Source organism: Ceratina calcarata, unplaced genomic scaffold (assembly GCF_001652005.2).
Source record: "Ceratina calcarata isolate Rehan_Ccalc_2016 unplaced genomic scaffold, ASM165200v1 scaffold44, whole genome shotgun sequence".
Classification (NCBI taxonomy): domain Eukaryota; kingdom Metazoa; phylum Arthropoda; class Insecta; order Hymenoptera; family Apidae; genus Ceratina; species Ceratina calcarata.
This window is the reverse complement of record NW_017167821.1, coordinates 1,145,275-1,169,297: the sequence shown is the minus strand read 5'-3', so window position 1 is coordinate 1,169,297 and position 24,023 is coordinate 1,145,275. Positions and strand designations below refer to the sequence as shown.

General features: G+C 46.4%; 1 protein-coding gene across 4 annotated transcripts in view; it reads left to right on the top strand.

The window, feature by feature from the left end:
* The window catches only part of LOC108627127 (LIM/homeobox protein Lhx9), a 205,217-nt gene that overhangs the window by 70,005 nt on the left and 111,189 nt on the right, over positions 1-24,023 (top strand). Inside the window, exons 1-2 of one of the 4 annotated variants that reach the window (XM_026815352.1) lie at positions 2,769-4,809; positions 5,540-5,616. The exons of 1 other annotated variant lie outside the window; for it this stretch is intronic. The gene's annotated coding sequence lies outside the window, so the exon portion shown is untranslated. Of the gene's footprint in view, positions 1-2,768; positions 4,810-5,539; positions 5,617-16,853; positions 17,680-24,023 lie in introns of those variants that run through there. 2 more of the 4 variants (XM_026815351.1, XM_026815354.1) reach the window with 2 other exon arrangements.

Here is a 24,023-nt window from a genome sequence, read left to right as displayed (position 1 = left end):
GTCATTTAATTTTCTCAGTACATTGAATGTATGTATTGTATAACAGTGATCGTCTATTCGCGCAGGTGCGAACCACTATTTCCCCTTAATCTCGTTTCGATGACTCGTATCGTACCTCGAACTTCTTGTTCTTCGCTCCATCGCCGCGCTGACTCCCTTAAATCGCACGGCAGATTCGTTAGAAGTCGTCGGGTCGCATTAGTCGCCCCTTTTAGCCCGTTTCCAGCGTCTCTGATACAATCTTCGAGGGCGAGCGGCACGAAGCCTCCTCGCGACTGCTTTGCATTCGCCGCGTGAGATTTTCATCTGTTTTCTCGGAACACCGCGCCAAGGCGAGTAAACGCCGTGTTCGGACGTTGAGTCGTTGAAAAATCCTTAAACAGCGGTGGAAACGAGCGTCGACAGAGCGCTACGCGCTCTAACCACCGGCATTGCCCTTTCGATATCCTTACTAGTCGGTCGAGTTACGCTTTGAATCATAGAATAGGCGGAACGACCCAAATCTGGTCTATTCTATCACGAAAGACAGTTGCGACGTGCTCCTTGTATAAATATGAATAACTGAAGTGCATTTGGTTTATTTAAAAACAAGACTAGAAATTCAGGCTATGGAGAATGATCTGGTCAATCTAGTCTGATATAGAAGTCGAGGGTTTCGTTAGAGACACAAGTTAGATTTTAATTAGAATGCCTGTCAGGTCATCAAACTGGGCAAGAATATAGAAAACGATTTCTGTGAAGCGGAAACTATCTTTCAGTTTGGATCTGAAGGTGAAACAGTGTGCTATGAAAGAGTCGTCGCGTTCGTCAGGCTGACGAATCAGTATTCTTCTCAAGTAAAAAATCTCTCGTTCTATCCCGTCCGCGGAGGGGTTAATCGGTTTTAAAATTTCCGACACGTGAAAGAGTGGAGAGGAGAAGAGAGTGGGATGACCCGGAGCTCTCTCTAAAGAACGTATCTCGCGCAAGCCGACAGAACAGAGCCAGGGGTACCTGTTGACAGACATTTGCATCTGAATGGAGCGTGCTGTTCCGCTAAACGACTCGCCTAATCTCCCCGAGATTATTTTCTCGAGGACACGAGTTTCCTGCCCATTACCACCTCTTACGCGGCGTTATTATCGCCCGCCTCTCTTTTTATCTCTTTCGGATCGTCTGCCGTGTTTTCCCCCATTGTTAATCCCGCCGGGAATCGAACCTCCGAGGCGAAGACTGGAAATCCTCGTTACACTTCCCGGTCGTTCGTTCAACAGAAATAATTAGCATACGCGCTGGATTCCTTCCACCGTTCGTTAAGTTAATTAACCGACAGTTAAGTCGAATGTATATTCGGACGCGATTTCGTTGAAGGATCTCGAGCTGACAACCGGACGCGACCTACTTCGGGTTTATCTAAAAATTAATGATCTCTCCGGTTCGTTATCGGCGACGAGGGGAACCCGCCTGAAACCCGGAATGAGATCTGGTCTCGTAACCGGAACGTGTAACGTGGAACACGTGGTCTCGTCGTCCCTACCGAAGAAGCCTAGACAAAGATAATTTAATTAATGGGATCGTCGCGCGGCACATTATATACACGAACGCCGGGATTAATGACCGGATAAGATTGTTAATTTCGCGACGGCCGTCCATCATGTCAATGCAAAGAGATACGCCACTGACAACGTGGCCTATCTCTTTGCTCCCGTGTATGTGTGTGTACGTACATCAGGGTGCAACCGGCTGGTGTACACGCGTGCATATCGGGGAAGGTGTGCATACGTAAAGAGCAAGCAGCATAGGCGCCGGTTTCGCGATTTTTTCACGGCACATCGTCAGTCCGCTCGCTCGCACCTCGCGGTGTGTAATTGACTTTTTGCTCGGTCTGTGCTCCGTGGAATTTTGTCGTGGGATTTTTATCGACGATGGCAATAAATTGCAACGCGGCTTATGAACATCGCGCGAGAAGGTTGAAGTTGATCAGCTTCCTGATCGAGAGTGCGATGTTTAATGTACAGCTGTGCTGCGTCTGTAGTAATATGCACTCTCCTCGGTTAATATTTTTTAATACCTATAACGCTTTTTTTTTTACACACAAGATTTTTGATGATAGAGGATTATTTCAGGTGAATTCACGTGAAAGAATTGGATATGGCACAGGATAATCATTCGATACCGCGAATATTTTTATCCTGATTCGCGAAAATCAAGTTTTCGCGTGAGCTATTATCAGCCGAATGAAGTTGGAACCCGGTCGCGGTCCGCGGGTGTTTCGGAGTAATTTATTGAGCAATTTCATCCGCGGTATCGCTCTATCGTTCGATGCAACACGTGCTCGTTGCCCACGGTGTCATTAACAGTTTTTCAATTGCGATCCTCGAGTGGATTAACCAGGAGAAGTGTTTATAAACCACGGTTAAAAATCAACGTCGAAATGATCTGTAAAACTTTTTACAAGTTCCATGTTTTCATCATTATTATCAGTTTAAAGAGACCAGTGCAGAATAGTGGCCGTGCTCTGTCCAAATTAAATTCGTTCGACGACGCAGCGTTTCTCGGGGAATCGGCGTTCACAAAAGAGCGTCCGGGCAACAATAAGATAATAGGAAATTCTTTAACGCCGTCTCTTATTATGTTTCACATCTCGGAGCTCCGCGAACGGCGTTCCTCGAACGGGTCCAGGTTTAGAGAGAACAAAGAGGGAACAGAGAACGCGAGGACGGGAGGGGAGGATCGCGTCGAGCCAGAAAGAGACAGAGCCGGGTGGGAAAGGGGGTGGGAACAATTAAAACACATTTATACGCCGGCCAATTCGTGATCACCATTCACGTCGGCGCTGGGCCCCGTGAATAGGTCCCTGGATGACGTATTAACTCATATTTGTCTCCTGACAATACCCGGCTAAACTCTCTGCCCAGGTGTCCGACGTTTTACACTCTTCCATCTCTCTGGAGGACGAGCCGAGCGTGCATGCTCGGAATTATAATGGGATAGAGAGACCATAACAGGACGAGAGACCAAGGGCCGCGGAACAAGCCGGGGGACCTCCCAGAGGTAACAGGATTTCGTGAAAGGAAAAATTTCATTTCACCGACGGTGGAGGGGCTGCGGTATCGTAAATAGTCCACTCTTGGGGTATACGCAGTAACGAGGTCGTGTTAGAAGCCCGATCGAATCTTGAAAGATCACGAAAATAAATATAGTCGTACCTAAATTTGAGCAAGTTTTAGGCTAGACTCTTGCGATTCGTCTTTCAAATCAGGATGAAACACATCTTTGTTCTGTTGATTTAATACTGAATACTAAATGATACATAGAAAAAGTGTGTATCATTAATTACACAATTCATAATCTGTGAGAAAAATCGTTCGGGTACGCCATTTTCGATTCGGAAAAAATGCGAAATGGTGAGAGGAGATCGATTATGGGGGCGAAGGGACGAGGTCGCGGCTGGCTCGTCGGTACAGTTCCACATTCCACGTTCACGACGGGTGGCCCATTTCTCGAGTATCGCTGTCTTCTCTGGCTTCGTATTAGAGTTCCACGACAGTTCTGTTGTATGTTTTTGTGATTGATCACATGATCTCGTCATTCGATATATAAGATTCGCTTTAATCTGAACGTGAGATGGAACGAACACCGGCACGCTCGCAGATTACCGCACACCAAGATGAAACCTATTAAAACGTCGTACTCTTTCACGCATTACATATTTCTCTCCTTAAACAATTTGTCGAGACAAGGTGCATATTCCTTTCGGTTAAATTCTGACAAAATTAAAGATTGTTTGGTGTCACATGGAATCCGTTAGTCACTGAAATCTCTAAGGCCCTTAACCCATGAATCGTAAGTTAAATCTATCACATCTATTAGGAAGAGAAGTTTAAAATCTTTAAATCTTGATGTCACGGTTTTAAAATCCGCGGGATAGAGTCCAGGAATATTCTAAATCGTAAGATTATGCGGCGTAAAATATTTATATATTTTTTATTCTTTTATTCAGAAACCCTCAATCCTAGAACGTAATATCGCTCTACGGAAATCAACATTTCCTAATTTTCTCACAATCCTGCTCGCTGCGTTATGCAAACTATACAGAGGGTTCCTCCGGACAATCGTGCGCGCCGGGAGGACAATCGGGGAACAAAAACATCGGAGAGGAATACGTTCATATATTCAGCGACCGCGTCGAGATAAAACCATGGACTATCGTGTGGTTAAGATTCATTAAAATCGCAAACAGTCCGAATACCGTCGCTCACTGAATCCTCCGCGGCCCCGCGCAGGTAAAGAGAACAAAAACGAGGAAGCGGACGGGCATAAAGGAAAATTCGTAGAGCCAACCGTGCATTTTTTCCGATGTCCGGTCGTCCCCCGCTTAATTAGCCGCACATCCTACGCCCTTTAAAAGAGAGGGAGACAGCGGAGGAGGCGTTACATCATGAAATGTTTCGAAGCTCGGCGCTGATTACAGTCGGCCGGCGTTTACACGGCGCGAAAACTTTGGAATTATTCTCGATTATTCAAATTCGCAACCCTTGCCGGCACTAGTACCGATTCAAATTTATGCAAAAATCCAGGCAACGCGAACCGACGTCGTTCTTATTAATATGGATCAATTTTAACGCACTCCCACCACCCTGTCCGTCGTCTTGTTCGTACACCTTCTTTTTTTTCTCCATACGTCTTAAAATTGCATCGACGACTCGCCCAATGATAAAACATATCATTGATTAAGTTAATGAGTAGAAAATTATGATAGAGGGGAAACTGCGGTGATCGAGATACCGAAACAAGTAATTGAAGGAAGTTGCACCGTGAAGTGGGTAGGTAAGTTATCCTTTTTTCCTTCTTGTTAGTTCCTTGGGTTGGAATTTAATTAGTGGTGTCGGGTCGGGCGTGCTTATTCAACTCGCCGCTATTTAAATCTCCTCCTTGCCGTATCGCGTGGAAGACGTTTAAATTTGATTTCCACGGAAACCATTTGAACTATGGGGTAATAAAACCAAGCTTGTATCTTGTTGCCTTGCAATTATTGCGTATAAATAGTATAACTGTTTCATGTGAATCCTTATTGACGTCGGCGAGTTGTGGAAGAAAACTGACCATTTTAACAAGCGGTCGAAACCTGACTTTACCATTTTAACAAGCGGTCGAAACTTAAATTGCTGCAGAAAATACACGGACTCTAATGATCATAAGAGTTTAAAACTTAATTTTACGTAACGCAAAAAGGGCTTTGCTATTGTGTTGTCGGCTATTATGTCAGTTTAATTAATGTAGTGCCAGTTAATTGCGACATCGTTCGATGCTTCCATCTCTCTAAATATCGTTGAGGGGATCCAGGCCCTCCGTATCGCGAGTTAGGGAAATTGAAATTCGATCGCGAATGAGGCTCGTTATGTGCGCGTTATTCTGTAATTTCACTTCTCGCGAGTTAAGTTAACAGTCTTGAAGAAAGTTGCCGCGAAACGGGTCGGCGAACTTCGGCCTTCAGTCGAGTACCCCGTTTTTCGATATCCTTCACGAGTTCATCTTTGCCACTACTTTTGTGTTCCAGAAGCCATGCGTCCAGTAGCATTAAAGAGTCGAAGCAAAGTGCTGGTCGTCGTTTAGTCGCTCTTCGAGGAATTAAGGGTGAGTGACATTCTCTGAGTCAACTTTTATTCTGAACAACGTATTCAAAAGAATCTGGTTGAAATTCCGTGGTAAATCGAGCGCTGCGTGAGATTGAATACGCTCGTCCGTTATGTGGCGAGTAAGAAACAATCGCGACGCGACGAGAGACGTTCAGTGAATAGAATCGGGAAAGGGAAATATTTGTAGGTCGCGTCACGCGTCCTTAGAGATTGCACGCGACGCGGGGGTAAAAATCGTGGGTGTGGGATTTGGCCGGAGAAATTTCGTATTCCTGGATGGTAGGCTAGTCAGCTTCTGACAATACCGCCGTTGAGTGACGTCGACGTATGTAAGTACGCCACGGTATGTGTGTACACCTAACTGTGCCATACGAAATGCCCGCCTGACCCTATTGTAGCAATGTCTACGAACCTGGCTAAAAGCAAGAACTATTGCATTCCGAAAACTTTTTATAAACTTCTAAATACGATTGAAGAACTAAGTCGTCTAAAATTATCATATTACGTGTCCTTTAAATATTTTCAACGGTATGTTTCTATGGGAAATGAATTTCTAATAGTGGAAAATGATTTTTCATTATGTACATAATTTTGCCGCGATCGATTCATACAAGTTTCCCTTCTACTGCCTCTCACAATGACGAATGGATAGAGCGTAAGATGAGTACGAAAAAAAGAGGATCCAACGTGACCGGGACGAATTCGCATCAAAAATTCGTGTGGAAGACAATGCGGGTTGATTTGGAAAGGCGCGTATCGATAGGCCATAGGGGGTTCGGTCAGCGAAACGTTGCGACCGAAAAAGAGGGACGGAGAGAGAGCGAGCGAGCGAGAGACAGAGGAGATAGTAGGAGAGGGAGTAAAAAAAAGACCGGCGGAGGCATTTTGTTTCCGATCGTTGCACGAATGAGCCGGCAAATTGGAGTCGAATTTAGCCGGGCTTTTGCGAGCCGTTTAAACCTTTCGCTATGCCGCGGCGCGCTCGTAGAGTTTGCTGCACGCAAATGAAGAATTGTCAGCCAAATACGGTTCGAGAGTGGTAAGGGGCGGCGGCAGGGGATGAATGGGGCGTAATGCCGGGTCTACCCTGATTGTTGCCCTCTTCTCTCCCTACCTCGCGACCTCTCGAACCCATCGGAATTTCCAGTACGAATTTCCGTCGCTGCGCCCGCGACGTCACTTCCGTCCCTGGGACAAGCAGATTCGTCTGGCTGCGGCGCAGCGTTTCGCCCCATTCTCTATGTTGGTTCACCTTTCGTTACCTTCAGGTACCTATTCAATTTGATTATCCTACAATCGAAATCCCTAATGCTCCATTTACAAAGGTAAGACTACGCTCCGTGTCATCATTGATTATGATAAAACTTTAAACGTAACGTATGATCCGAACGTTCAGATTGAAAGTTCTTCTCTTCGTAAACGATTGGAATTTCTTAGATTTGATCGATTAAGAGCCGAGGCAATTGATTCTTTAACGGTTCGAATAAAATCCCTTTGAGAAGCCGATCTTTCTCCCGGATTAACGAAGCGTTTCGTGGTCGAATCGAGCTGCGACGCGACCGCTCGTGCTATTTATTCGATTACCGAAGAAAGACAAGCGCGGTAACCGGTAGGCAGAGAGGCCAATGAAATTCCCATAGAATATCGCCCCATGTCTTTCACAGTCCGATGGATTCTGACAATTGGCCTCTCCCGGTTTAGTGTTGAAAAGGGAACGCGGTCAATTTGAGGCAAACGATCGCTGACAGCCAGTGGCCTGACCGTGCCGCGCTACGCCGCTGTTCAATTCCAAGCTAAAAACCTCGAAAACGTCGAATAACGCTATTAAAGACCGTGACAAGCTTTCTTTCGTCAAGGAGGTTGCGCTCCAGGTGTAGCTAGCTGTCCCTCGAGATCCCGCGACCCCTGGGAAAGCGCGGCCCCGTGAAAATCGAGGGGTGAAGAACATCGGGTTACCTTAACGCTTAAATCCCGACAAGTACGCCTTAATTAACCAAGTAATCACGTTCATTTAAAAAAATTATTTTCCCATCAGAAGTACATTGATTCGCCATCATATAATAATTACATCTCGCTTAGGCATTCTTTGCATTCGAGTACCCTCGATTCAATTTTAAAATAACACGCTGGAATATCAGAAAATCTGAGAATTGCCACGACCAGTGGTCATTTCAGATTAAAAGCCTAGACGGCAGTGGCCAAGCAGGAATCAGTCGGCGCTGATACGAACGTTAACGATCGTAAAACGCAAAAGTGGCGTGAAACACGAAAGAGCGACCCCAATGCCGAGGGTATGAAACGCGTCTGACCATTCGGCGACGATGGAATCGCGGCCGAAAACAATGCCGCGTCACCCGCGTAATATAATATTGCGAATGGTTACGTTGGTCATTATCCGAGTGGCAGTTATCGAGCATTTGTGGCGACAACAGAAAAAACGATTTCGCGCCGCGATGCTCCGTCCGTCGATACTCGCCGCGGCTCTGATACGTATTATCGTCGAACTGCTCGTAAAAAGTGGTTGCCGCCTGTCTGCGAGGGGTGCTAAAATTGGGCTAACTCGTGAACCACCCACGCCCATGTGTTTGATACGTTTTAAAAGTGATTTAAAAATAATAAGAGGATTCTTATAATAGTTTCAAACGATTTTGTTTTCTTATGTTCTATAATTTCGTTTTGTCTGATGAATATTAAAAGACATTTTTTTTTAATATCATAATCTTAGAAATAATTTAAAATCTACAATGTTCCCTACTGATTTTTATTGTTGATGTGTAAATTATCTTTTGAGTGCTTACTATAAAATGAATTATATTGCAATGTAGTGGTTCGATCTAACGCGAGGATACGCACTGCAATTTTTTTTTCGTTTCCATCCACCCCTAGTTTCACGGGGGCGTTTCGCATCGCGCTTTACACCGGTTTTCCTCTTTATTATCGTTATCTTCATCATCGCGTCGCGTTTTTAACGCCGCAGCTCGACACGTACGTTTGCCTCACTTTTCTATAGACTTCGTTGTTACCTACGCCGGTAACTTCCAACGCGATTGCACATTGAGATCCAACGATATTTCTAATGCGGCACCGGGTGACTGTGGAAATAATTTTACTAATATACTTTTATCAGGCATTAGATTTTGAAACTGCATGAAGCTCGGACTTTTAGTGGGGAATTTGTATACGTTAATTTTTCGATGTCTTCCTCGCCACTTGTTCTCTAAAAAGAATTTCAATTTGAAAACGACTTATAGTCGATCCGATTCAATTAAAGGCGCGTCTATCGCGTGTAAATGTAGTTGAAAGCTGCGCATGTACGATCCACCAAAACTAGAAGAGGGAGAAAGGGTGTACCTAACGGGGTACTTCAGCATCCGTTGGTTGGGACTTCACAAAACAGATTTCAGCAGGTGAGGTCTGGAGTAACGGAGAGTGGGGACTCCGGTAAAGAAAGCGTTTAATTAACCCTTTGATCTCGAAAACACCGTGACAGCCGCGCACTTAGCTAACGGGCTACATTGACACCGAACTTCGTTAAGCACTTTAACCTTTACGAGGTTCATTTTCGGATTAATCCGCTCTGTTCGTTTCCACTTCATCGAGAACGCGGCTCGCCATTTACAACACATAATTTACCTTAAAATTGTCCAGAACTGTTCCAATAAATAATTAATAAACAGTCGAATGTCTCGAGTCAAAATTAAATTATAGTGATGCGTTAAACTGAGATTTTGGAAATTCTCAGTATGCATCTTTCGTGAATAGAGATCGTTATCTGTTCCACGGACAATATTTACTCGATAATCATTGCAAAACCGCGTTCGGCCCATTGATCCGCAGCCCTCGCGAGGGCAGCGAGGTCGGTGGGGGCCGACGAGCGACAAGCCTCCACCCGTTCGTTGGGTCGTAAATAATAAAACTGCGAAGGTAAATATAATTACCTAACTGTGTGTGTAACGTGTTTGTAAGCGGGCGTGCCGCGGCGTAACAACAATCGTAAGGTTCTCTTGAAAACGAGCGGTCTTTTGAAAGGGCTGCACGCCCCCTGAGCCAGTGGCGCGGCTTGAATTAAGATTTCAGTGGATCGCGGCGCCCGTAAAGATTGCGCCACTGGCCAATTTAATCTCCACCGGGCCGCGAACGAGATCCTTTTCACTGGCCTCCTCCCACATTTTGTTTTCATCATCGGGATCACAATGCGGCAGCGTAAACATCCCAGTGAATGCCACGTCGATTAATTAACTGGCTCCTTTTCCTCCACTTTCTTGGATCTCAGATGATTTTAGACAGAATACTTTTCGATTTTCTAATAACTCTTATTCTAATCCTGCACATCGTTGAAAATCTGAAGCAGCATAGAAAAAAAATTCGAATTTCTTTTTCACGCTCCCGAAGAATTTCGCTTCCGTGGGTGAATTTGATCGGATAAATGTTGGTAATCGCGAGCTACTCTTAACTTCGTATAGGGTACCAACCCCCGCGGCTGGTAGAACGGCAACCAGCGAAGGTTGTACCCGGTAGCTAGACGAGGCATTATGTGTGTATCTGACTTCTCGAGAAAAGAACGTGGGTACGTACGAGCGAGCAAGTAAATTCAGCGACGACGTTCGAATGCGCCGCTGGTATGCGAGCACTCGCGGTGACTCGAGTGCGGTTTTCGAGTGTTCGCTTAAGGCACGTAGATAAAATACGTGCCGCGTGCACGTACATACGCGCGTGGGGGTTTGCACTCCACCTGTGTCCCCCCCTCCACAGGCTAATTGGCCCTCTTGATCGTGTTCGCAGGACCGCTTTTCAATATTCCTGGTTCCCCTTTCCGTTCCTCTTCCTGGCCTACGCCCGTTCTTCTCCGTTCCCGTCCCTCTTTCACCCTTCTTCCGCGATTCTTCAAACATACATACGTTCCCTGTTTCCTATTCGACTTGACGATTTTTTTTCTCGACGATCTTTGATCCTCATAATCGATTCGATCCATTTAAAATATTTTGTTAGATATCCGTTTCTCCATTAAATCGAATCAAATATTTAAATTGTGAAATCGTCAGGAACGTTTTCTATGGCACATTCCTCGGTTCATTGTTGTGTTTTCGTTGCTGGTCCTCGAGAGCCCGAAGGTGGATTTTTAAAAGCGTACGCGACCGGACCCCACGCCAAGTCGGTGGGTTGTTCGGCGGACAGGTCAGTTTGGAATTCGAACAGGCTGCTACCGTAGGAGCTGCCACGGGGCGGGGCAAACGTCAGCCAAATGGAAAGTATCCCTAATTTGAAACTGAGAGGAGAGAGAGCAAACAAGTGGCGAAACCCGGCTCAACGCTCTTTACGGTGTCGATTTTTCAGCTACGAATCTCCCTCGCTCGAGTCGAACTGAACACGGGTCTTGCCTTCGACATCGCATAATCTCGTTGCCAGCCACGATTTTTGCTGAAGATTATGCGCAGAAATGTCGTTCTTATACTCGTAATTCATTGAATTAAAACGACTCGAAACACCCCAAAATCTAATGTCTTTTGAGAACGCCTTTCTGCGCTCTTCGTATTGGCTACTGCTAATGGTAAGGACAGAAAGGGAAAAAGAAAACAGCAGCTATCAGATTATGAAAAACGGGCAATTTTATTGGCTTAAAGTCTGATACGAAGTTAGTCTTAAGAATGTATTGGCTATACAGTCAATCCCAAAAGTTTATGTACCTTAGAANGCAATGTTCTTCCTACGTCTGATTTCTTTTTAAAAAATGCGTTTCTAAAGTGCATAAACTTTTGGGATTGACTGTATAGCCAATACATCCTTAATATAGCTATTCGGTAATGTTGTTGAGTTAAATAATATTCTATTGGATTATCCTATCCTCCCTTCGTCGAGTGATCTTCCATCGGTCTTCCATCCACGTAGACAGTCAATCGAAAGGTAACAAAGTAAGCAACGTGTTGCCGCGAAAAGTGGCTTAGGGGATCGTTAGAGAGGTAGTACTCTCATCGATGCGACCGGAATGCAAATAAGGAAAAAATACGATCATCCGTGCATCGGGGCTCGTTCGTCGACAAGAAGAAACGCGGGATAGGGTGGGTCTCGGTGGCGTCTGTTAAAAAATATTCACGGATCGATATGACTGTTGTAAATTCGCGACGGAAACCTCCGATTTTTAGTGGCCAATGATTTTACCGGGATATGACATCCGCCTACGCGACGCTACCATGTAAGGTGCGTGTATTTTGGCGATTTTTACGAGCCAACTTTACGAGGCTCGCGCGCCCTCCGCGAGGCTTTCGTAATGATCCTCGGAAGTTTGCAGGGAAAAAGTCGCGACACGTCGATCCCTGAACGTTCTACGAACCGATTCGAATGGTTAGAGAACCTTGACCGTTTCTTTTGTGGAACTCTGTTTCATCTTCGTACAGTTCGCAATTCTTTGTCTCAATCGAGTTATTTATTTAAAGCGAGCAATTTTATATATTATATATAATATAATATATCTGTTCACTCTAAAACGGAATTACCAGTGAGAGTTAAAGTTGTGCACTCGGTGGTAGAGAATTCGAACTGAAATTTTATCCTTATTGGATTACGAAGAAACAATCCTAAGTCGTTCTAACGAGTGCTCTTGCCGAAGCGCAGGGGTATCGTCCTGGCTCGCGATAGATATCCTAATGCCTCCTGACAAGCGTGCCTGTCCTTAGCCGGTCGGCACCTTTTCGAGCTATCCGCTGCAATTATTCGAAACCGCTGGCGAGCTCCGGTCGGCCTCTCGTTGTTTTTTCTACCCTCCCGGACAGCTCGTTCCACTCGCTTGTCCTGCGGCCGTCACAGATCCTTTCCAGGGATTCGCCTATTGTCTGCGGCCAGGGCTCCTTCGGCTCTAGTGTTTTCCTGCTGGTCGATGCGAGTCCAGATAAAAGTTTTGACAAGATTACGGTGTCCTGGATCGGGACCGGCCCGGTAATGAGTCTTACCGGTCCCGACCGTTTTGTTTGCTGGTAGCCGACTTATCTCGCCGATTAGATAGGCGCGTCAAGGAATTGGAGACGGGCCAATGCAAAAGTTTTGGCTCGTCTCTGTTACATCTGTTGAAAACTTGCATCGTAAAATGCGTTCAGTAGATTTGTGTAAAGTCTTACGAAAATAATTGCACGCGAAACCCACCAAGCGCCTCGTGATTAACAAAAAGAAAAATGACAATCGACAACTGGGATTTGCTGCGTGCCTAGCGAATAATAGAGACGTCGATCGAGGCAACGTCGCCTACGGACGGAAAACGCGACAATGCAACGTTGGCTGGTTCTCCCGCGGTATGTAAATTGAAAACGCATTCGGATAAGTTGACGGTGTATCGATGCCGATCGGCGCTGTGGCAATACGCGGCCGCCCGGTGCGTCACTTTAAAAGTTAAGGATCAATCAGTCGTGTACCATTGTTTCCGCGGCATTGTGCGACGAGCGCGGCGACTTGTTTATGAATCCCGATACGATATAGCGTTGGTGGAGCGATAATAATAATGGACGGGGCACACCGAAGGGAGAGGCGCAACAATAAAAGCTACCGATCGCGATGGTGGCTCCGGCGACGAACGAGTTCGGCAACGTGAATCGGCGAGTAAAAGTGTGGGCGAGAGGAGGAGAGAGTCAGCGTGAAATATCCTTCCGCGCGAAATTAGAATTTCGACGAAGGACGACGAGGCGCCGGAAAAATACGGGGAACCTGCAGGGCTTTTGTCCCGCGCGCTCTGTCGTTGTAAAACATATTCGAATTTTTCGTCGTACGCGCTTCCTCTCTCTCTCTCCCTCTCTCTCTCTTTTTGTTCCTTCGTTTTGTTTGTGACGTTCCGTGATTCGTGAAACGCTGGGGTTTCGGTGGTTAGTTTTGAGCGGATTTCGTCGAGTATTAACTTGGTCACAAGTAGTACTACATATATAGTACCTTTTGCATTATTTCGACAATTTTATTACAACTTGGAATTATTATCGATATATATTAAAGTTAATTCGGATGAAGCTGCAAGCGTGCGACTAATTAAGAGAGATCTGAATCAATTAGAAGCATTTTCTCTGGGCACTTAACCCGTACAATATTTTCGTCAGATAATCCCTCATGATTCGAAATGTACATCGTCGTTGATCCAAAGAGTAGAGACACACCCAGACGTTTTAATCATTTTAGACCCGAGCATAATAATTCATTCGCGTTTATACTATTTACCGTGTTAATTATTAAAAGCGTATTATGAACGGTGCGTCGCGCAGCCGTCTCTGACGCGGGCGTTTCCAACGGAATAAGTAGATAGCAATTAATAAAGTAATTAATCATGGGATAATTGAACGAATTAAAGCCGGATAAATGAGAGCGGTGCCGCGTAGCCTGGCCTCGTTTCGTTTCAATCGCGCTTCCTTCTTTGTTTACCCGCGAGCGAAATATGTAGACGCCAGGAAAAGTGGTCGCGGATCGGCGAGGCGCGTGATTGGTCGTTAATCCGTGGCTCGTGTGCCTCGATAATTGCGGTGGAATGCGATTTGTGCCATAAACTTGGACGTTCCTGGTATTTGCATTCGCGAGAATAAATTGTGCTCTTTGTAACACTTTAACAATGGTCTGTGCTAACTTACAAATTAGCAGTTTGAGAACTGAAGAGAGCAAACTGATAAACGGAGGTTTCAATTTGAGCTTTTAACAAGCGGCCGCGAACAGAATCTTCTAGCCTAGGAATTCGAGACAGGTCACGAATCGAGCCAGCGACGATCGGGAAACGAGCCGAGTTCCAATCGTAAAACAAACATAATTAATACCGAGCCCCGAGGTGAATGGAATCACTGTTCAGCTGAATCAGAAACGCTTCTCATCCTCTTCGCCGCACGCCGTTTCTTTCCTTCGACCGAGCCTAGAGGATGACGCGACGATGACGAAAGTCGTTAGCCGGCTTTCAATTAATCGTCCTCGGCGATCGCGAGTTTCGATCGTTTAATCGATTACCGTCGGGGAAAGCATAAATATAGAAGTTAATTGGATGCTTAATCGTCTTCGTTTTCGATCCAAGGCGGACGGACAAGAGCTACACGCATCCTCCAATGCCGCGCCGTTGCAGAAACAACGCGTTACGAGATAAAAAGCGGTCGCGGGGATTAATTAAAATTGGAGTTTAATGAGTCGCAGAAGTGCGTCTGCATCTTTCATCGAAAATAACATCTGTTCGTGACAGGGACTGGAATTTAGTATAACACACAGTGTTCAGTGTTCGATATTTATTTACAATTTCGTTACTATCATCTCTGACTCGATGAATCTTTTGGAAACTATATCGGAAAATCTGATTCATTTAAGAAAGGAACGAGAGAATAAAAGGACGTAAATACCCGGACAGGGAAAAAGGAGAACAGAAGGAAACCGGTAAACGGAGCAATCATTTTATCCCGCTTCGAGGAAAGCACTTGGAAGTGTCGTATAATTTTTCCAGAGGCACGCGCCGCGCTATTTATGCGCGTAACTCGCGTTCTTCCGTGGCCAGCCAGGTTTTCGAGTACTTCAGCTTAAGCTCTTCGTTGAACGAATATAAATAGACACGGCCCGTTCCAATGAAAATCGACTTCTACTTTCCATTCTAGATACGCGTCCAGCGACAGTTTCGCGTGGACGCGCGCGTCTTGAATTCAGGAGGGAGGTGCAAATCCGAAATTATGGAAACTCAAGTGGAATGGGCGATAGGCCAATATTGACAGAATGCTACTTAAGGGTTGAAAATTGATTTGCGAATTTATGTCTACTGAAATCTAATTTTTTTTAAATGCAGTAAATATGGATGAGATTTAAAAAGTTGAAACATGATTAGGTAGATAGCCTTTTATCGTGGACTTAGCTGTAGCTACTTAAAAACAATTCATTTGATTAAACGAGTTCGACAAAGCTGAGCAGTTAACACAGAGACCGTAGGAGACAACAGAATGTTACATTTCGACAATAATTAGGCGAGGCGCGGTTGAAATCTGGAGTTTGGAACAGCATTAGAAGACGCGATACGTATTAAGAGGTGTCTGCGAACGAAATATAGCGGTCCGCGAGGTACGACACTCGTGGTTGGCCAGCGATAAGTGACGTTACGCTGACCGTTGGGAGGGGCAAAGAGGCTGAAAGTAATAAAAATAAGTAATTACTCGGAGTAATCGGCCACCACCATTCCGGATTCCCGGGGACCGTGGTCGTTCAATTAGCTGAAAGTGTTCTTTCACTTCCACGGTTACCGCGGCAACCATTGTCCGGGACCTTCGGGAACTCCTGCAGTCGCAGTTGGGACGCGAATCGGAATCACGACTGAAACGTTGTAGATACCGACGTATGCTCGTCGCGAATTCCCCCCACGATATCCGAAGCTCGTGCATCTCATCCTCGTCCACGCGAACAGTAGCGTTGGACGAGATATCTACACGCTTAAGACAATCAGAACTAATTGTCTTATGAGCGAGATAAACAAATTGCTGATTGCGATATTTTGAAATACTGGTTTAATAAGATGGATCAGTGACGTAAACTGTACGAATCGGCCTCGTCGCTCTCGTCCTGGACATCGTCGTCTCCGTCGACGTCGTCACCCTTCCGTCGCGAGGCGCACAGAGAGAAAGAGAACGAGCCGGGATCTAAGGGGTTGGGTGCAGCGCGGGGGAGAGAGGAAGGTAGAAAGGCGGAGCGTAATAAAAATAAGTAATTACTGCGAGTAATCCTGTCCCCCTCCGTCTCCTCTCGTCTTGCCGCTACCCCTCTCGTTCTCCACGCGAGTCGTTCAATTAACGGGAATACTGTTGTCTTCCCTCACTACGTTCCCCCCTTCCTATACCCCCTCCCGTGCTCCCTCTCCCGATCCAACGGCGCGGCTGCCGGGACCCTCATCCCACACACGCCCAACGTCCGCGAAACCCGCGAAATGTTTCACTCGCAAACTCGCGTGGAGCGCGCGGACTGCAGAGCAAAAGAGGGGCGATATCGACGCCCCTCCTTCACTCACGCCCCTGACGTCCATCTATCCGTCCTCCCACCTCACACCCGACCCGTTCACTCTCCGTGCATCGCGAGCTACCCCTCTCGCGCTTCTCGCGACCCCCGAACTTCCCCCGCGTTCCCTCACCATCCCCACTGTGAACGCGACCCACCGCACCCCACCGACCGACCCGACGACCCACCGTTGCGGCCTATCTACTCGGTCGCGAGTCGCGCTCACTCTGACCCGCTGCGCGACCCGATACGGAAGTGGGGGAAAGCTCCCAAGCTCCACTCGCTCGTCCGCCGTCGTGCCGTGCGGTTCGTGTCGTGGTTCGTACGTGCCTCGAGTGTCGCGCGGTGTGCTCCGATCCGATCGGATCCTCTCCTGCGTATACGCACGCGATACACAGTTTGACAGCGCCGTTTCGGAACGAGGGTGCGTGCTTTTGCGATATCGACTGACACCGCGTCCTTCGGTAGCAACACTGATCGCGGCAAGTATATGAGTGTTCTCGCCGTGTGCTTTCGTTACGAGGGATGACCGGAGGACTGAAGCCAAACACCGAAGCGGGACTCTGTTCTCTACAGCCACGTCCACGGGTCTGACTCCTCGGATGCTTCGGAAGATACTACTGTCTCTCGGGTGGATCTCGGGGGTGTACCGAGGTACGAGGTGAAGAGACGCGAAGGTGCACCACCGCGGTGCATTACGAGAGTCGTTAGGTGCCGGGATTCGCGATACGAAGCGGAGCTTAAGATCAATAGTCGAGCGTTGGAAGACGCGGGCTTTCCAGCGAAAGCTTCGGAGCAACGTCCCTGTTATCCTCGCCGGTGACAGGTTATTGTCGCGAGAAAAATCGGTACGTCCTGAGCAGCAGTGCGTTGACACCTGTCCGTGGATTCGCTCGGACCGGTCGTACCTGACTCTCTGTGGACCGTCCGGTCAACCAATGTCGCGCATCGTGACCTCGGCTAAGGGAGAAATCGTGTCGTAACGAGTGACCATCGACGTTGTGTATAAAGTGATTTCTTGTTTATATTGTCTGTTCGCGGACAGCCGGGAATATTACCGTGGTTCCAGGAACACAGCCTACGCATGCCGTGGATCGAGGTGAGCTTCATAAATACACGTTATATCTTAGGCCTGTACCACGGACAATCGGCGATCGCTTAAGCCAAGTCAGGTTCCTTATCTACCATTATCTCGTTATCAGTAATCTTCCGAAAAAATTGATACGGTAAATCTTAGATAACGATTTAGGTGAAGCACTTCTATGTATTTAAGTGAAACTCGCTGGGTGGTCGTCTCCGGTATGAAAGAGTCACCGACAAGTTAGTTAGTTAAGTCAGCGAGTACGATTCTCGGGCTCCGCTCCGAATTCGAGTCTGATATCAGCGGACAGAGTAAATTCTCGTTTCGTGTTTTCGCGTTGTGGGACGCATTGCCAATGGTCTTCGCTAGGGTATCGTGCCAACTGGTGGGCACGGGAAGACTGAGAGAAGAAATTTCCGTGTAAGGTTTCGAGGCTGGGGCACGCAGGCGCGTCCGTCGCCACGTGGTCGAATGCTGATCCGTGCTAGCCGAGGTGTTAACCTTTTTCGAAAATCGACGTGGGATCAGCCGGAGCGGCGGAGCACGCCGCGGCACGGTGGCGACTATCCGACTGCCAGTTCGCGGGGGTGGGTGTGTGCACACGCTTGGCAAAACAAGTAGTTAGTTACGTGAGCACTGGCAGCCCGCCAAACGAGCCTCGAACTTTGAAATTGCGTTTGAGGCTTTCTTTCGCCGCGGCGGCGATTATATGCGCGGAGATAGGACGGCGACAGAGAACCAGGGACGAGGGAAAGTGAACGAGAAAAGGAGAGCGGCTTATATCTGCTCGACGGCTACCCAACCACCCTTTGGGGGTGTCCTACCCCCGAAGTTCGCCCTCGTTTCCTCTCTCGCTCTCCGTCCCTCTCCCAATCTTCTTTTCTGTAATTCACGCGGCTATCGCCGGTGTATCTCCTTTCTGGCACGGCCAATTAGTTTGCCGCCGCTATCGCGCCTGCTGCCGGCCAGATAGCATCGGCTAAAATGTAATTGGCTCCTTATCGAGCGTGGCGAGCTTACGATTTCTGAACTGGCCAGCACACGATCGGGTACCTCTCCGCCACACACGAAGCACGAACTCGATTCGATCGTCTCCAGGGGTGTCGACGCTCTTTTTTTACTTCTCACTCTCCCGTTTAACCGGATACGGTGAGAAGTCGCAGAGATTCGCTCTACTCCACGATCCCTGTTTGTCGACGAAGCCTCGAAATTGCCTCTCTATCTGGCATGTCATTAATCTTTGGCAAGTAACAGGAACAGAGGGAACTAGAGAGCAAGAATCGATATTCTATTCTGATTTGTGGTTCATTTTATGTATTTACACTGTTTAGAATTGAATCCGGTACATTTACTGTTCTCCTATTCAAATTCGTTTAATTGAATCAAACAGAAGGACTGATTAAGGGGACTGAAAGTTATAGCGGTAATCAAAACACAAAGTAGATTGCACAATTTAATAGAAAAGAAAGGGCAAATACAATTTACATGGCCGCCCGGAATCACCCCTTATAAATATCATTAGCATAAATTATTCCAATCCGGTTCTATTATATTGAAATGCCCCTATATCATTACTTATAAATTCAATTAACCGAACGTCCGTGCAATCATTGTTCCGCGGAACATAACAGGTTCTCTCGTTATTACTTGAAAACGGGTTGAACGAGGGGCAGACGTGGAATCGGGGTCGCGAAAAAACAACTTTTAGGATCCGTTTCCGTCCGTTCCAGCCGGAACGAGCATAAACATGCAAAAAACTCGAATCTCGCCGACTCATTGTTACCCCCCTAACCTCCCTCCCCCCTGAAGCGTGTTCGTTAATTGGAAAGTTTGACACCTGAATGAGATCGTAAAAATGTAACCTGCGTGGTTTCGCGGGGTGAGGGTCGCGGGTGAACGAAGGGAGGTGAAAAGGCGCGAAAATGGTCGTCGGGCACGGGGGAACATCGTAAAATAATAAATTTGGACCTTGACCACCCCGAAAGCCCGTAATCAGTATTCCACAACCTGTCAAACGGTCGACCCAAATACTTCGGGAGCGTGAACAGTTTTCGGGTACCTGCTGCCTGTTGTTGTCCTGAAAACACGAGTGGACCATTGTCCTCGGACGTTCTTCCTTTTGAGAGCGTTGAAATCCTGTTTGTTTCTTGGAAAACGATTTCATTATTGAAGATCTTTATTCAAAGAGTATATAAAAATGTATTTATTGTCGGTGACTCGTGGGCTAAGATTTTTTTATTTTTAAATAAAATTTGACATTGACATTGATATCTTATATACTTTATTCTGTATACTTTTTAAATTATTCTCCTACAAATATGCAAATTGCATAATGTCAGATGTACTGCAATCTATGGAAATGGAATCATTGATAATGAAGGAGCGCCTGTCAGTAGAACATCTTTGTGAAGCGTCGTGAGACGTGTTCGCGTGAAACGAAATCCAACAAAGGATCCAATTAAGTCCAATTAGGAACGTATAGCGCGCTGCGAAACAGCTGTCACGCGAGATAAGCTTGCAACCTTGCAGATTATCACCGCGACTCGATATGCTACTTTGCGCGCCGCTCGAAGCTACTCTGAATCTAGTAGGAAAAAAATAAAACATGTTTCTCTGAATTGTCTCGTCATGTGTTAAACCTCGGAGCTCCTCGATTAACCATGCAACCTGTGCATGTAAAAATCCATTTGCAGCGAGTGATTTTTATTCTATGTTTACGTCTTACCAGTTACAATTTATTATCTCTCATAGTGAGCACTGTTTCCATCCTCGTCTCGTTCCCGCCTCTGCTTTTCGTTATCTGCAACTATGCACTAGAGCAGACGTCTTGTCGTAGGAAAATGGCAGTTTGCAATTAAACGACGACGTTATCGTAAAGGACCTATAGGTCGGTCGAGTGTACATGGCAGCGAATTAAAATGTAAATACTTGATTAAAGTTAATCCCAGCTAGGTGAATAAACCTGCTGTGGCGTGGGAGACAGAGAAACGTGGAGGAGAGAAAATGGAAGAGTGAGAGAGGGTGGGACGCGCGAGGGTTAGGTACCTACGGAGGTTGAAGAGAAAGGATGAGGACCAAGAGAGGAATAGCGGCGACGAGGGTGGAGAAGAGGGAGGGGGGGTGAGAAGCGCGAGAGAGCCGCCGGTCCTAAGGGGTGGTTTTTATTGCCGGTTTTTATTAGCTGAGTAGGTGTACTCCATTCTGCCTCCCACTCGCCCTTCCCCCCCGCGGCACCCCTCGCCATGGCGCTCCTGCTATCCGTGTCTATAACCCGACCACCTACCTCCTACCCTGCTCCGTCGCGCGTGCTTGGGGATGCGAGACGCGAGGGGTGGAAGGATTGATTAAAACTAACGTTGCACCAAGAATTACCCCGTGAGATTGAAAATTAAATTAATATACAAAACTCCGCTGGCCACCGGGGCTAATTAGTTATATGATAGTGATTAAAAGTTAAGTTTATATCCTCGGGACGGATGCGGGGATTCGATTCGGGCGGAAGTGGACGACGATGACAAGGACGACGACGACGACGAGAGGGATCGATGAGAGGAGGAGGGTAGGGGTCGCGGGGAGTTTGGTAACCGATCGGCTTTTGCGATATTGAAATTGGGTTTCGCTGGAATTGGATGATGTTTGTAAGAGTTTGAGAACTGTTTTATGTTCTTCCACGGATCGTTCTGTAGCGTGGAGTAATTCTCTGTGTACGATCTGGAACTTGTTTTTATCGTCTCCAATCCCGAGTCGCTATCTTTGTAATATATCGTCAGCGTTGGCGTGCTAGCTGCAGCCTTCTCCTGTCCTCCTCCGACCCCCATTGTTCATTCGAATTTTATATTTCGTTTGGATTCAATTAATTACAGCGGCCTGGCACAAATAAAAAAGAAGTTTGGAGTTGTCGGAAAGTGGCTCCTTAGAATTAAATTAGTCCGAGAGTATCTTTTTTCTCGGTGCGCTCCAGGAATTTAAATTAAATTTCGCGTAATACGCCTCAGTATTTCTATCTGTTTCCTTTAGATCTTACTTACGACCGTGATCCGAAAAACTTAACCCATTCCATGTTATTCCAGTCCAGATTATTCTTATTGGTCTTATCGAAAATCCGATTAATATTAATTTCAATTGTACTATGTAGGACAGATGCAATTAGGAATTACGAACTCAAAGATATTTTACGTCAATTGATTAGACAACGTTGAACGCGTCGATGAAATTCTGGGAATAATTAAGAAATAACTGCAGTAACTCTATAAATTTTCATTAAGGTGACAAAGCGAGCTTTAAATGAATTTCACAAAACGTAGGGCGCACCGTCATCGACGTACAGCTTTTCCCCGAGGTATTTTCAATATATGTTTCGTTAACGTTAAGCCAATTGAACGTTCCGCGAAGTAACGAGTGATAAATGAAATTCCTTGGCGGATTTAATAAGGACTAATGAAAAATATATCCTGCATAGAAACGGGAAACGCGAGAGGGAACGGAAACGACTTTCTTTTTTTTTTTTTTTTAAACGAAATAAACTGTCGAGAAAATTACTCTTGCTGGAGAGTACTGTTGCTCTGAATCTGAATNCCCCTTTTAATCGCGTTAAGTGCGTTTCGAACAAATAATCGAGCCAGTATTTCGCGTTCGGGATTTCATTATTTTTAATGAATTTCCATTATTTTTAATGAATCCTCCAGAGAAAACGTTCGCGGCTCGCCTGCGTCGACAGCTTTTCGGTGAACGTCGATATCGGACGACGCCGACGCGTTTCACGTGCAGCTAGTATTTGTATAGAATATTTTATCTAATAAAGTTTATCTATTTGACTTTCCACGCGATATGTCTCTCTTTCCGCGATATTAATATTTACCGTGCCTGAATAATTGCGAGAGTTGTCGCAGTCGGAACTTCGATATCGATAAAGGAAACAGACGGGAACAACAAACAAGTTCACAGGGTATCTTTGCCCGCGTAAGTATTTCTTTAGAAAAATACTTAATTTCGATCAAAGGTTTTCGCGGTGGTTGCATTGCATCGGACGGTGAAAGAACTTTTCCCTGGTCGGTAGCGCGAGAAAGGAGAGGGGGAAGGCAAGGGGGCACGTTTTTTTCCAAGGAAACCTTAAACCCTTTCACGGAGTTAACGTATACACGCACGGACGCTGCATAGTTTCCTTTGGTCGGTTACGTGAACGTGGCCAGAGCTCGACGAATGAAAATCTCGCTTTGAAATAAGATATATCCGGGGGTTGCGTCGAACTCGTTGGGACGCGGTGGGTGGCGGACGGGCAGCCATCCCAGTTACACGAACGCCGCGTTTTCAATCTCATAAAGGCGAGCCGGGGTCCCGCCTGTCGATTATTCGCCGTTCGATACTTGGCAGAAATTTTTAAGTATATTAGGAATACACTGGCAACCCCGGGTTGAATTATTCGAATGCTTTCAAGAAATTGCAGGATGCATTAGCTTACATTACGCCGCTTCCATTACATTATGAATATTACTCTGCTGTATATTGATGAGGAGAGCGCCGCCGCCGCCGCCGCCCCCGCCGCCGTCGGGGCTTTTATTATTTCTTGCGTTTCAGACGCGCCATTTACGAATTACCACGTTAATAGGGGTGACGCGAGATTTATCGAAACCGTTCGAACGTGACGGGTCTCATCGTTTCCAATTAGTTTAAAAGAATGGAGGTGGAAAATAAATGTGAACCTGCCTACACTCCGAGGGTACACTTTAGTCAATGCTCAAGTTCATCTTTGGCAATGATACGTGTAATTGACGCTGTAGAACAAAAATGAAAGCTGATTGGATACTTGACTCTCGCCAAAAAGCCCGTACCGTTGCTGTCAGGAACATTTCGTGAGTGAAGAAACCTGTTTCGATTTGAGAGCCAATTTAAACCAGCGATGTACATATATCGACATAGTCTGTTTTACAATTAGTTACTCGCGTTACTTTCCCATTGTTTCTCTCTCCGTCGCATCTGCATGTCGAGACAATATGCATTTCTCTCTCTTCTCCTGGAGGCCTTGGAGCATTAGCTCGAATACATCCATGAATATTATCCCGTACTTTGGCCAGGGCCGAGAAGGGTGTCTGGAGACGTAGGGACCAGAAGAGGAAGCCGGGCGAGGGGTCGGTCGGGACGGTATATAAGGTATAAGGTAGTCCATTAGCGTTAATATTATAAACGTTAGCTGCCCTCTGGCCATCCCCGTGTAACATACTCACGTGCGCCTGCGCTCTCTCTGTCTCTGTCTCTCTCTATCTCGTTCACACGCCGCTGCCACCCTCTACTTTGCTCTATACACATTCTCTGCCTTTCTCCTCTCTCCGTTTCAACGACCGTACTTTCCGTCTCCCAACCCAGCT